The 13,409-nt window shown below is 42.7% G+C and overlaps 3 non-coding genes across 3 annotated transcripts; 1 reads left to right on the top strand and 2 right to left on the bottom strand.

The window, feature by feature from the left end:
- Positions 1-7: 7 nt before the first annotated feature.
- On the top strand, positions 8-78 carry trnag-gcc (transfer RNA glycine (anticodon GCC)). Its single transcript has one exon. It is a non-coding gene; the product is annotated as a tRNA-Gly (tRNA).
- An 11,175-nt stretch (positions 79-11,253) lies between these two features.
- Positions 11,254-11,324, bottom strand: trnag-gcc (transfer RNA glycine (anticodon GCC)). The gene has a single exon. It is a non-coding gene; the product is annotated as a tRNA-Gly (tRNA).
- A 978-nt stretch (positions 11,325-12,302) lies between these two features.
- On the bottom strand, positions 12,303-12,373 carry trnag-gcc (transfer RNA glycine (anticodon GCC)). Its single transcript has one exon. It is a non-coding gene; the product is annotated as a tRNA-Gly (tRNA).
- Positions 12,374-13,409: the final 1,036 nt, after the last annotated feature.

The raw sequence follows: 13,409 nt of genomic DNA, 5'->3' as shown, positions 1-13,409 counted from the left end.
ATATGTAGCATTGGTGGTTCAGTGGTAGAATTCTCGCCTGCCACGCGGGAGGCCCGGGTTCGATTCCCGGCCAATGCATCATAACCTTTTACGAAGGATGGAGTGAAATGACAGGTTTGTGTTTCAATGGGCCGGGCTTAGCCAATCACTTGCAGCACAAGAGCCAATCAGTGCCAACTCCACTGTCACGTTGAGAGTTCTGTCACTGCAACACACAGAGAGTAGGTTGGGCTTAAAATGTTACGTGGCTGGGGGATTGCTTGCTTTCATGAGTTTAGGAATGGACGAGGGGAAAATAGGGAGAGAGTAAGAGAGCTAAGCACACAGCTTGGAGGCTAAAATGCTTGTGAGACAGAAACAAACAGACGGTTAGAGAGATGCAATGCAAACTAGAGAAGGCCATTTCTATGAAATGGACGCTGAAAGTTTGGAAAAGTAGGAATGGGTATAATTTGTATGAATATCGAGTGATGAATACATCAGCACCAACATTACAAGGACAGACTAGTGTCGCTTTGAATTGAATTACAAAGTGAACTGACACCAGGGATGTGACACGAGAGACAATCCAGAAACCTGCGTGCGATAGAATCAAGTGGAAGGTTTTACCACTGCAGTGAGTAGGTACACAACGAGTGAAACGTCTCTAGTGTAAAGTGCCAAAAAGGCATCACTTAGTTTAAAACCAGAATTATACTTATAAAACAAATGTTTGGTGGTCGGGTTGATTTACTTCAGCGTTCAGTAAAAGGCCAGTCTGTACAGCTCACAGTAGAAAACCAATACTGTAAAATGTAAAAGGTTTGTAATAGTCGGGAAGAGTCAAGATGTGGCGTTTGTTTATGTTTTTAGGCACCATGGAAGTTCTTGTCAGTGAAACACTTCAATACTAGAGCCATGAAACGGGCAGTGTTTTTCATTCCCTTCATGTCTGAGTCTGTGGTATTGTTTTTGAGAAAATGTTCTGTTCATTGTGTGGGAGCATATCTGGGCCACAAATACAATATAAGTCCAGCAGATGGCGCTACAATCACAGTTTAGCTAACATACTAAAGATTCTTAAAAATAAATGACTATTCACCAAACAAAATGTAACCTTTACTGTACTGAAACCCTCTGGGTACACAGGGACAAGTTACTCTGTGTGGTATATTTTGGGATGATGGTGTGAATGTGTTTTGCACACTATGACTCCAGAGGACACACTCTTTACAGCATGAAATGATTCCCTCATTCGTCTCTGCTGTATTCTCTTTTGTGTCAGAGGCTAGTGCAGAAGTTTGGAGCAGAGGAGACGCAGAAGAAGTGTGAGCACCCTCAGGTTATCATCCCACTATTGTACGCTAAACAACAGCTTAATAACCTACAGACTAAAGGTAATTCAATTACTGTGATGTTGTGACTTTAGCTCACATATAGTTTATTACATAGTACAACTGCCTCTAAACTGTACTGTATGTAAATGTACCACTTTATTTTTGGAAATTCTGAATTGTTCTTTGATTATTACCCCCCTCCCACGGCTTTTTTTTAAACAAACAATGGCCATAATATGTCATAACAACATCCTGTACATTTTTTGTCACAATCCCATGAGCCCTTATCGTCAGTGCAAGGAGTTCTGGGATGTAGCTCTTCACACTGATGTCAAGTTCAGGTCAGAATGCAAGTTCACATTTTTTGTTTTCTTCTCACATGACATAAATAATAATAATAAACGGCCTCATTATGATACACTATGTTATACAATATGAATCTTCTCAGAAAACTAGTTTCGCTCGTTGCTCCTGATATATTTATCTGAGAAAACAGGTGAAAAGAAGTTATAATTGTTGACTTTTGTTGTTGTTGCCAGGATACCTTTAGTCCTTTTTATTACATGGGGTAGTGATGCACTCCAGCCTGTTATGGCAACAATGTGTATTACAACAACAAACACTTGTATTACACAAAATACCACCTAACAACAAAACCTTTTTTTTCACACATGAAAAATAAATGAAAATGATCCTGGCTAAACTTTAGTTCTGCTTTTTGGTCATGATAGGAAGTACCTGGACCATGTGGCAGATCGCATTTCGGATTGGTCAAAAGAGGAAGAATTAAAGAGAGAGGCAATGCAACTCAGAAGTGTAGGCCCTGCTGAGGCTCCAAATGGTACTGTAGCTTGTCAACATAAAGCTCTGGCAATGGGACTATATGTTCCCACCATACAAATACAATGTTTGTTTGTTCCTGGACTAGATGAAAAGGCTACAGATTCTGCAGAGGAGGAGGTCACTTTGGAGCCAGTCATCAGAAAAGGCTCCCTTAAAGTCAGTACCAGCTAACGTGAACATTCACCTTCACAGTCGGCACTGTTCGGTCCTTTCAGCAATGCTGCCGTCAATCCGGCTGGACTGAAATTCAACTTGATATCTTCTTTTACAATCAATCAATTAATGAAACGTAATGAGTATAGCACCTTCCCTACAGGTTAGTGCAGTTCAAAGTGCTTCACATATGAATGACGAGCAGAAACTGAAGAAAAAAACAGAAAAGACTAAAACAATTTGACCATTTGATATCAATGCATGCAAGAAATGATGCAGAAGTAATACAATTGATATAAAATCTATTAACATTAATAGTATAACATTGTGAAATAAGAACTTAGATTAATATAACAACAATAAAAACGAAAAGTGTAACATGTCTATAAACTATTCTTAATCAAAAGTCTGGCTGAATATGAAGGTTTAAGTTTACGTTTAAAGATTTCAACACTTCCAGCCGCTCTCCGGTCCTCAGGCAGACTGTTCCAGCGGCTCGGAGCATAAGAGCTTTGAACTAACTTTAGTCCTCCACTTTCAAACTGGTGCCAGTTCATACACTGTAAGCATGTGAGACGTGCACGCCGGTGCTAGACCATGAAGTGCAGTGAACATGAAACAAGTAAAAGAAGCATTTTTAGAGCAAAGCACTAAATACATACATCCCTCCATCCATCATCTCTAACTGCTTATCCTTAGAGCGTCACTGTGTATTAATATGTGCATGATGTTACAGGCCTGGAAGTTGGAGCAGGATCAGCTAAAGGTGGAGGAGATGGCCAAGAAATCAAAGAAGGAGAGTACACCGAAAGGCAAGCAGCAGCAGAAGGAGGAGGCTATGTCGACAGTCAATAAGAAAAGTAAAACTTTGCCTACTGGCAAGAAGAGCAGAGCAGATACAGCAGGCAGCTCAGCCAGGACTCACACAGAGTCCATTACTACCACTGCGCCCCCTGTGGGGGGAAACCAAGAACTGCATCCATCAGAGGAGCCCGTCAATGTGAGGACATGCACACAAACCATTAGGAAGAACATACAAAGTAGATCATAGAATTAGGAGGAGGTGGACGGGATGTGTGTATTCAGCAACATTTTCTACTCAGGCTAGGGGTGTTATGAGTTAATTCACAAATCGGTACCATTTCACAAGGCTGGTAGATACTTAATTGTACAGGGTACTCTACTAACAGAAACCCTGAATCTAGTTAACATATATGCTCCCAATAATGATGATCCAAAGTTTTTCAGGGACCTGTTTTATACGCTTTCAACATTTACTGGTAATTACATCATAGCAGGGGATTTTAACTGTATTGGATCCAACAAAGGATCGGTCAGAAGGCATAGATAAATCACACACCAAAAGCAGGGAAGTATTACTTAATATTATGAAAGATTTCAATTTGAAGGGCATCTGGAGAGAATTAAAGCCTGATGCTATAGAGTATTCTTGCTATTCTGCTTCTTACCAATCTTATTCCCGTATTGATTACTTTTTGATATCAGCAAATTTGGCTTCTAAAATTAAAGACGGCACTTATGATGGAATCCTTATTTCGGACCATGCACCAAACTCACCGCTTTATGTCGACTCACAGCTGACGAGAGATCCTCCTAAATGGCGACTCCAACAAAAATGGTTGCAAGACTCAGATTTTGTCACGTATCTTGGCAAACAAATTGATTTACATTTTGAGACAAATACATCGGAAACATCAGCATCTATAAGATGGGAAGCTTTTAAAGCATTTATTAGAGGCCAAATTATGAACTACACAAGCTCCAAATCCAAAAAAGATCGTCAGAAAATGACAATGTTGGAATCGAAAATAAAAACCCTGGAGAGTGAGGCCTTTCAGAAACCCTTCACCAAAGTACAAGAACTGCTCGTACTGAGGTCACAGTATAATGAACTATCAGCAGTGGCAAGTCTACTAAGACTCAAACAAACAATTTACCACCAAGGAGAGAAGCCTGGGAAGATATTAGCGTGGCGCATTAAACAATTACAAACTGAAAGCTCCATTATGTTAATGCAGAATAATAACGGAGATGATATAGAAATAAATGAGGCTTTTAAAAATGTCTGAAAATTTATACGACTCTGACATACAGATTTGACACGTCAAAATAACTTCTTAGACACTTTCAATATACCTAGTATCCCAACAGAACTCAGACCTAGTCTGGAAGCTGGATTATCATTACAAGAGATCTCTGATATTGCATATACCGTAATTTTCGGACTATAAACCGCAGAAGCTAAATTGACTGATGTGTACATATATAAACCGCACTGGACTATAAGCCGCAGGTTTTTTTTATATTTAATTACCATATGTAAGGGTTCGTGCACAGAGGGGATTCATTAATCCTCATCTTCGTCTTCTTCCTGCGTACTAAAACCACCAAAGTCCTCATCTTCGGTGTCGGAAACGAACAGGCTCAGGGTGGCTTCGTCAGCCACTTTCCTCTCTCTTTCGATGTCGCTCTCAACCAACGAACTCCTCTTCGTCACTGTCGGAATCGAACAGCCTCTGAAATACCTCGGCTGTGGCGGCGTCCTCCTCTTCATCACGCAGCATTCCAGCCTTTCGGAACCCGTTGGTGATCGTGGATGTTTTAACACTCCTCCACGCTGTCAGGATCCACTCGCAAACTTGAGCGAAAGTTGCTTTTCGCATGCGACCAGTTTTGGTGAATGATTTATCGCCACTAGTCATCCACGCCTCCCACTGAGTGCGTAGTTCCACTTTGAACGCACGACTGACACTGATGTCGAGTGGCTGCAGATGCTTCGTTGTGCCCCCAGGAATCACAACTGGAATGGAGTTTGTGCTCTTGATGGCTGCTAATGGGTAGGAAAAAGCTGAAGAACTCGGAGCTTAAAGGTCGAATCAAAACAGCAATCTCCTGATGTAATCTATATATTTATTTAACGCAATAAGTCAAACAAAGAAAATATTCTCAGCTGAGGACACATTTCGCGTCGCCGTTTCCATAGACCGCATGGCTCCAAAAGCCCCATCGTTGCGGTCTCACGGCTCCGCTCCAGGTGTGCCCAAACATTTGAAAATTCGCATCTAATACATGGAGTAGGCGTTGACCTTCTCCTCATTGGTCCCAGTTTGGCGCCTACACGCTCCTCCGTCAGCAGTCCGGAAGTGATGGTTTGTTGACCTGTTACTCTTAAAGGGGAAGTGCCCCTATTATGTTTGTAATACATAGTTGTGCAGAAAATACATAATAGTGCAGAAACATCTTCGTAGTGTCGTAATACATATTGATTGAGGTAGGACAAATACATGTGATAGTCTTTCCAGTGTGGATTAATGAAGATCAGGATTAATTTACCTGACACTGCTTTAACTGAATCCGTTATATGGGCCCTCATGCTGTCCAAAACGAGCAAAGCTTTTTCTTGGCGAAAGTATCCTCCAGGGCGCTTGACGTAGCACTCATTCAGCCACTCCTTCATTACGCTTTCCATCATCCACCCTTTCTTGTTAACTTTAAAGGATATGCCGTTTGGGATCTTTTCTTTTGGCATTGTAATCCGCTTAAAAATCACCATTGGCGGAAGCTTTAATCCAGATGCTGTGCAGCCAAGAACACAAGTGAAATTCGTTCTCTCGTGGCCAGTGGTTCTCAACGTGATGGACGACTCACCTTTCTTGTTAACAGTCCTAGTGAGAGGCAGGTCAAACGTCAAAGGCACTTCATCCATATTTATGATCTGGTCCGGTCCGATGGAATATTCCTTTATCTTTCTTTGTGTGAATTCGCCGAAGTTTGTTATTTTTTCCTGGTAGTCAATAAACATTTTTTTATTGAGATGTACAAGAATACAAGAAACGTGTACAATACTATAGAGGGCAGAGCACCTCACACAGTGACATAGTGAACTTCTAGTGATGTTGTGGCAGTTGGGTGTAGTAACGGAGCTGTGCTTCGGAGAGTCGGGATTAACTGGGCTGGATATCAGACTGAGTGCAGTAGTCAGTGTAATGGTCTCCTGGTCGGGACCTCTTGGTTGGTCCGGGGTGACAAGGAGGACACTGTGCTAATCCAATGCGGAGTTGAGTGAAGAGGGAAAAGGCAATAAACTGTGGCTTGAGAATTCTCTGGTCTGTCGGTCCTTGTTCAGGCGCCGATTATGGAAGTCCCCTGTCCACAGTTGGCTGGCTGTGGACAGGAGAGTGGCTCCTGAACAGGGACTGACGGAAGAGAGAATCACTCGGCGTCTTCAGGCAAACTGAAACAATTCACTTGCTGCACTTCACCTGTCGCTCCGTCACTCGACTCTGCTCTGGATCAGCCCAACGTTGCTCCTCGTAAACCCAGACCGAGCCTTCTACTAAAGATCCAAAATCAAATCAAATCAAATTTATTTGTATAGCCCCACATCACAAATTCTACATTTGTCTCAGTGTGCTTTACAGACTGTACAGGTTACGACACACTCTGTCCTTAGACCCTCGCATCGCACAAGGAAAAACTTCCTAAAAGAAACCCCAAAATTAAAGGGGAAAAAATGGAAGAAACCTTGGGGAGAGCAACTGAGGAGGGATCCCTCTCCCAGGACGGACAGACGTGCAATAGATGTCGTGTGTACAGGATAAACAACATAGTACAAATACAACATTTGACAGAAATTATGTTGTGTTGGAAAAGACAAAGACAAAACAAGGTTCCCAGCATGCATTGTGGCACTGACTACTTGATTCTGTCCAGGGGTCTTAACCCCAGCTAAACCGCTCTCCAGCAGACGCCGTTGTGACCACAGACATCATATTTGTTCTTTACGTCAAGTGAGGTGAGGGTCTACACACTCTACGCACTAGTCTACACAGCCGCAGCCGCAGCTGCAGAATGTTCTTTTGGCCCATGAGAGGAAGCGCTTGAAGAGGTTTTTCTTTTTGTTGCTCTTCTCCCGCTCTTGCTTTGTGTCGTCTGAAAATCAAAAGTACATTTTAATGCTTCTGCTGTCCATGTTAGAATCAACAACAATGTGAGAGACCTTAACAATTGAGACAGTGGGGGTGAGCATTCTTTTACCATCTGTGGAGGCAGTGACTGCAGGATGCTCCTCTTCCACGCTACATTCCTCAGGTGAGCTTTCAGGTGGAGTGGCTACTCTCTCTACCTCCATGGGGGGATCCACTGGACTGTCGTTGGAAAGGACAGCCAATGGGCTGGAAACATGCATACAGTTATTATACGGTTCCCTTATCTGCTCTAATGATGGCCCCTCTTCTCTATTCTCTCCTCTATCTGACATTGTTAAAGGAAATCATCTCACCTAGCTTCACGTGGCTGCACGTTCTCCTCAGTCCACGGCGTGCAGCATTCAGGTGGTGCTGGCTGCACCATGATGACACCAGGAGGGAGAGTTGGTGATGTTGGTTCCCAAGTTGTGCTTGTGTCATCCATGCTGTGGAATTAAGATACATGCAGTTAATCAAAGGTTGTTTCATCCCAGCTGAGGAGGAACTCATCCATCTGTTACTTTTCTTTGAAAAGAGATAAATGTAGCCAACTAAATGAAATAACATGCTAATGATCATTAGGGTTAGGGTCGAAACTCTGCTGCAAGTCAGAACCAAATCCAAAATTTGAGGTGGAGGGGGCTCACTTTAACCTCCCTGGGGGGATCCACTGGACTATTTTTTAGAAAGGACAGCCAATGGGCTGAAAACATACAAACAGTTATTATACGGTTCCCTTATCTGCTCTAATGATGGCCCCTCTTCTCTATTCTCTCCTCTATCTGACATTGTTAAATGAAATCATCTCACCTAGCTTCACGTGGCTGCACGTTCTCCTCATCCCACCAGCTAACAAGTCTACATGGTGCTGGCTGCACCTTCATGACACCAGGAGAGAGAGTTGGTGAAGTTGGTTCAGCACGTGGCTGCACGGTCTCCTCATCCCACCACTAACAGTTTTGGGTGTTGCTCTCTTCACCAACATGATACCATGAGGGAGAGTTGGTGAGGTTTGTGCAGCATGTGGCTGCTCCTTCTCAGTCCACGGCGTGCAGCATTCAGGTGGTGCTGGCTGCACCATGATGACACCAGGAGGGAGAGTTGGTGATGTTGGTTCCCAAGTTGTGCTTGTGTTATCCATGCTGTGGAATTAAGATACATGCAGTTAATCAAAGGTTGTTTCATCCCAGCTGAGAAGGAACTCATCCATCTGTTACTTTTCTTTGAAAAGAGATAAATGTAGCCAACTAAATGAAATAACATGCTAATGGTGATTAGGGTTAGGGTCGAAACTCTGCTGCAAGTCGGAACCAAATCCAAAATTCTCTAGCTGGCTCTAGTATTGAAGTATTTCATTGAGAAGAACTTCCATGGTGCCTGGGTGGTGATGGCCGAGTGGTCTAGTGGTACGTCTTCCAAAACAAAACACTCGAACAGGGGTCGGGAACCTATGGCTCTTTCGATGACGCGATATGGCTCGCAGACAATTTTGAGCTGACATTTTTTCACATGATTAACAAGTAATAAATAATTATACTGTGCCATTTTAAAGTAAAACATTTAGCAGCGAATTTGTTTTTAAGTTCTCCCCTCTCCTTTCCTCTGCTCTGTCTCTGACTGCATAGCGCACACACTTACACGTGTGTGTGTGTGTGTGTGTGTGTGTGTGTGTGTGTGTGTGTGTGTGTGTGTGTGTGTGTGTGTGTGTGTGTGTGTCTCTGTGTCCATCCCACCTCCAAAGCCCCAAACAGCTCGGCAAATGCGCTCAATACATCAGCAGAATGCAGTCGGGAACACAGCGGTGGAGATGTTTGTCAGTGTTTGGAAACACGTAGTGACCAAAGTTTCCTTCTGCATCAGTCTCCCACAGGCAGCTTGGCATCACACATGTCCGTGATCACACGGCCCGGAAGCTGCAGGTTTAACAGTGAGATGCTTCGTTATGTCGCACAAACAGGCCAGCTCACATCGTCCCAGAGATCTGTGGTGTGTTTCCCTTTGCTTTCCAAAAACTTTAATTAAATTCACACATTTTGTAACATCCCGTCATTTGTGTTAATGTATTTATGTTTCATGTTTAGTTTAGAGTCTGTTTATTTGTGTCTCATTGTTCACTTGTTAAGTTACAGTCACTCATGTCTCGTCTCGTCATGCACTGTCTGTCATTGCACTTCCTGTTTTATTTCGTAATTACCTTTCCCTCTCGTTTCAGAGCACTTCCTATCTGTAAGGTTTCCCGTCTGTTTGATTGTTAACACCTGTTTTGTGTGTGTGTGTGTGTGTGTGTGTGTGGTCCTTGTCTCCCTTTGTGCCAGTTCGTCTTGTGTCTTACCACTAAGAGAGCCAGTGTTTTTGAATCCGTAAACTATTGTAGAATATTGCCTAAATCAAGTTTAGTTTTGTCCATGCGAGTGATTTTTTGTTATTTATAACGATCTTGAATAAAGACCTTTTTACTTTTGAAACCTCGTCTTGAGTTGCTTTTGAGTCCCACCTATTGTGTCACGTTCATAACACATTTAGATACTTCCGCAAATGTATTTTCCCGTGGTTGTGCCATGCATTGATTTAATTACCAAAACCGACGGGCCAGTTATGATAGACATGATATTTTCTTGCGGACCGGATATAATAATAATAATTATAATAATAATAATAATAATAATAATTATAATAATAATGAATTGTATTTGTAAAGCGCCTTTAAAAGCTAAAAGCAATCTCAAGGCGCTAAAATGCAGGACAACAACAAAAACACCAACATACATAAGAGGTTAAATAGGTCATAATTGCCTTGAGTTTGACACCTGTGCAGTAAACACTGAAACGTGCACATAAATGAGATAAATAACGTAAGCGTTTAGTTTATTTAATAAAAGAGCACCTGTTCAATGCAACACTGACACCGCTATTAGTACTCGGAGACGTGTTATTCTTTTAAAAAATGCACGCATAAAGTTGCGTTCAAATTTATTAAATATATGGCTCAAGGAAATGCATAAAAAAATATTTGGCTTTTATGGCTCTCCCAGCCAAAAAGGTTCCCGACCCCTGCACTAGAAGGTCGGGAGTTCAATACAAGGCTGCCACCATTGTACCCCTGAGCAAGGTACTTAACCCTGAGTTGCTCCAGGGAGACTGTCCCTGTACTAAGTTCAATGTAAGTCGCTCTGGATAAGAGCGTCTGCTAAATGACCTGTAATGTAATGAACCTAAAAACATGAAAACAAACGCCACATCTTGACTCTTCCCGACTATTACAAACCTTTTACATTTTACAGTATTGGTTTTCTACTGTGAGCTGTACAGACTGGCCTTTTACTGAACGCTGAAGTAAATCAACCCGACCACCAAACATTTGTTTTATAAGTATAATTCTGGTTTTAAACTAAGTGATGCCTTTTTGGCACTTTACACTAGAGACGTTTCACTCGCTGTGTACCTACTCACTGCAGTGGTAAAACCTTCCACTTGATTCTATCACACGCAGGTTTCTGGATTGTCTCTCCGGTCACATCCCTGGTGTCAGTTCACTTTGTAATTCAATTCAAAGCGACACTAGTCTGTCCTTGTAATGTTGGTGCTGATGTATTCATCACTCGATATTCATACAAATTATACCCATTCCTACTTTTCCAAACTTTCAGCGTCCATTTCATAGAAATGGCCTTCTCTAGTTTGCATTGCATCTCTCTAACCGTCTGTTTGTTTCTGTCTCACAAGCCTTTTAGCCTCCAAGCTGTGTGCTTAGCTCTCTTACTCTCTCCCTATTTTCTCCTCGTCCATTCCTACACTCATGAAAGCAAGCATTCCCCCAGCCACGTAACATTTTAAGCCCACCATACTGTCTGTGTGACAGAACTCTCAACGTGACAGTGGAGTTGGCACTGATTGGCTAAGCCCGGCCCATTGAAACACAAACCTGTCATTTCATCCTTCATAAAAGGTTATGATGCATTGGCCGGGAATCGAACCCGGGCCTCCCGCGTGGCAGGCGAGAATTCTACCACTGAACCACCAATGCTACATATACAGAGCTTTATGTCATGTAAATTTTTCAAAGGAAATAGTGAAAGTATATGACTAAATAACATTTCTTGAAGGGATGCCCTTTTTGGAGTATGTCCACTATACCTTCTGGTCTTCTTCATTTTGTGCAGTAGTCAGCAAGCTTTTTAACATGTGGCTTCTCTCCTCTTCGGTGTGGACCAGAGGCAGGAAGCTTTTGGAGCGTGAAGCTGACCAGCTCAAAGTCTAACCCGGGACCATCGTGAAGTTTGGGCTCCTCAGTCGCACGTGACAAATACTGCTCTGTTGAAATCTCCACCTAAACACACAAGAAATGGGGAAAAAGCATTAAACCAGCCAAACAAGACCAATAAGTAAAAATGGAACATCATCTCAGCCTAAATCAAAAGGGGCAGAAACACTGAACAAAAGTAGAGAGGACACAAAGGAAAGAAGGTTCGTTTGTCATCTTAGTCTTGAGTAATTCAAACACTTACACATGTGCCGAAAAAGCCTGATGAAAGAGACAGGTTCTACCGTGGTCTGGTGGGCGTTCCTCAAGCACAGATTTCTTCTTGGAGCGTGGAGTCATGGGGGTCGGCACAACCTGACACAAGAAACACGCACACAAAGGAATACTTTTTAAGAGATTTAAAACTATAAACCCAATATCCAGCAGCTTAATTACTGTTCACTGTGGAGGTAACACTTCAATGCTACGTTCTGCTGGCTGATAGGGCTGTATGTATTACTTGTACAGACATGTTTATAAGATGTACCGGTATGTATTTTAATTGCATATACATTGTATTCAGTGTGGGAGTCCCTAGCATCTGCAAGGGACTTGTTGTAAACATAGGTTGCAGACTTTGCCTGCCTCAAGGCTAGCTGACAGAACTCCCAACGTGACAGTGGAGTTGGCACTGATTGGCTAAGCCCGGCCCATTGAAACACAAACCTGTCATTTCACTCCATCCTTCATAAAAGGTTATGATGCATTGGCCGGGAATCGAACCCGGGCCTCCCGCGTGGCAGGCGAGAATTCTACCACTGAACCACCAATGCTACATATACAAAGGTTTATGTCATGTAAATTTTTCTAAGGAAATAGTGAAAGTATATGACTAAGTAGCACATTTCTTGAAGGGATGCCCTTTTTGGAGTATGTCCACTATACCTTCTGGTCTTCTTCATTTGTGCAGCAAGCTTTTTAACATGTGGCTTCTCTCCTCTTCGGTGTGGACCAGAGGCAGGAAGCTTTGGAGCATGAAGCTGACCAGCTCCTCTGAATCTTGCCTTTGCAGAGGACTCCAGAGAGTCACAATACTTTGAAGAAGTAGGAGTTGTATTGCTGTTCGCTTTAGACGCCATTGTTGATGTGTATACCATTCAACATGGCGTTGCACGCATACCTCACACAGTTTTGTCACATGTTTGCACACTATCTATACATGAAGATATTTAGATTTTAAAGATGTGAAAGCTACATGGACACACAAGAGGTTAGTCAGAGTGCAGTGTATTTCATATGAATTAGTAAACTACATTAGTTTGTATAGTAACATTTTAAGTACTGTAGTGACAGCGATAATAGCTCTACAAATATACAGGAGACACTATTAATAGAACTTGAATCAAACTAAGACTACCTTGGTAAGGGTGCTATCCCAGGTCAACAAGTTGAAAAGTTTGCGTTGTGGTTTCTTTATGGCCAAAGACAAAGCCTGGGTCAGCTCCTCCTCGGGACTACTCCCGACCACCAAAGACACACAGCCTTGCCATGACTCCTGAGAAGGGCATTGGAGAACACCAGGATAATATAATAATACATCAACAACCAACTGATTTCACATCATGCTTCTCCTTGTTTCCATTACAGATAATTGACAGGTGGATTTAAAATCTAGCTAGTCCATCCATCCATCGTCTACCGCTTATCCGGGGTCGGCTCGCGGGGGCAGCAGTTCCAGTAAGGAACCCCAAACTTCCCGTCTCCGGGCCACATCCGCCAGCTCCGACTGGGGGAACCCGAGGCGTTCCCAGGCCAATGAGGAGATATATCTCTCCGCAGAGTCCTGGGTCTTCCCCAGGGTCTAGCTAG

The sequence above is a fragment of the Cottoperca gobio genome, chromosome 18, assembly GCF_900634415.1.
Source record: "Cottoperca gobio chromosome 18, fCotGob3.1, whole genome shotgun sequence".
NCBI classification, from domain to species: Eukaryota; Metazoa; Chordata; class Actinopteri; order Perciformes; family Bovichtidae; genus Cottoperca; species Cottoperca gobio.
This window is presented reverse-complemented; position numbering and strand designations above follow the sequence as displayed.